The following is a 1,893-nucleotide window of genomic DNA, read 5'->3' on the forward strand; positions in this document are numbered from 1 at the left end:
AAAGGCTTGCTCGAAACGTACGCGCGGGTAACGATCATTATTCCCGCGCGGCTATTGCGGATGAAAAATACAAAGACTTTGACATTTTAATCACCCTTTTGTACCATAATGTAACCATACTGTTGTTACCTTATGTTCCTCTTCCCAATTTCTTTCGAATCGACTACGTTCACTGTATTTGTAATTAAATTGTCGTAATTTGGAATTTGTAACTACCAAGCTAGAAACTTTACAGTCACACAACACTTGAGAAATGTGGGAATATGATTTTTATTGTGGTAAACCATTGAAAACTACGGTTCTACAAAATTTCATCGATATCGCTGCGTAAGAAATCCTGCGGTCATTTTATTGGAACAATTCTACTGATTCAGCTGTTACCAATAACATTGTTTTACGACCATTTACGACAATCAGATTTATAAATGCCTACATAACCCTGCAGGTATCAGGCGTATCTATGTAATATATACACGCATCACTTTGTTTATCTAACAGACAGAATTAAAGTATTTTCACTGGCTCAGACTTCCTTGAAGGGTCTATATACCTGATACGACCTTGGGACAGGTCGCCGCCACAGATGTGATAGAAAGCGCTAAAATTTAAAAGACTGAAGGTGCTACCACCTCGCAGAAAGCGTATGAAACTTCGGTGAGTTTGATCACCGACTAGGTATAGAATAGACCTATCATCCAATGCTTTTTTCTGTCCTACGTTCATAGGGCTACGTAGCCCTGTTACCATTTTAGTGTCAATATCCGACGTTACCGATAAGCATGAATTCTGAGTATTATTAGCACAAATGAAGTGTTATATATTCCATTCATATTACGTGTATCTATATGATTTCACGAGAATAAAAATATCCGATGCTTCAGTTTAAGTGTAAGGGATAATGTTACTTTTTACATGTTCCTGTTTTATTCGTTTTTATATCTTGCCATACATTTGTATATTTGTAACAGATAAATTCAGAATAGATGTAGTTTCATAAATAGTTTATCAAATCTACATGTGGGAGAATATATACATCGCTTTCATTAACATCTACATATTTATAATTTATATGGGAGTGTGAATAGTTTTACTGCCTATTGTAAGAATTTTAATACGCACGAAGAATTACTTTCTGGCAATTGATAAATTTTTACATATGAATTTACTTACACGTTATTTACTTCCAAAAATTTTATTTATTGCGAGTAATTAAATAATGAACGTATGTTAATATTCAGCTACGTGTCTCTCAAATTAAGTGAAATACAGAAGTTGTATTTTCTTGAAAATTGGTGTCAAAGAATGCAGCAACTGGTCAGATTAGTTTCGTACAAAAATCGAAACCCTGTATCGGCACATTGTTTTTTAGGCTATCAAATATCACAGGAAGTCTTTTAGGAAGTAGTACAACCTTTTACACAAATTCAACGAAATACTTTCAGGTACCCAGTTTAGGGCTATGAAATTAGAATGTTCAAGAAGAGGTAAAGAAGTTTCATATTTGCAATTATTTTGTGAAATGAATAATAAATAAGGGTCTTAGGGATTTATACTGGAGAGCTAAATCTTTAAAAGGAACATGTCGCTTAAACAAATTAGTTAAATATGATATTTATTTGGGGAATATGAACATCATAAATAAACGAGAGCGGTAGAGCGAGTTGCGGTATCGGTGCTCTCCGTCGGTGTTGGAGGAATTTCAGGGGTCTATGGGGGGAGTAAATGATTTTAGTACCGGTAGTATTATATAGTTAAGATTTAAGTTATTTATAAGGTTTATTGTTAAAGGTGGGTAGATGTAGAACTTGTGATTCCATCTACTTGCCTTGGGCCTCCACTCGCAGCAACCTCCTCGTGGTGAGGCCTGGGCAATCGGTATTGTCATCGGTAAAG

Source organism: Dufourea novaeangliae, unplaced genomic scaffold (assembly GCF_001272555.1).
Source record: "Dufourea novaeangliae isolate 0120121106 unplaced genomic scaffold, ASM127255v1 scaffold141, whole genome shotgun sequence".
Taxonomy (NCBI): domain Eukaryota; kingdom Metazoa; phylum Arthropoda; class Insecta; order Hymenoptera; family Halictidae; genus Dufourea; species Dufourea novaeangliae.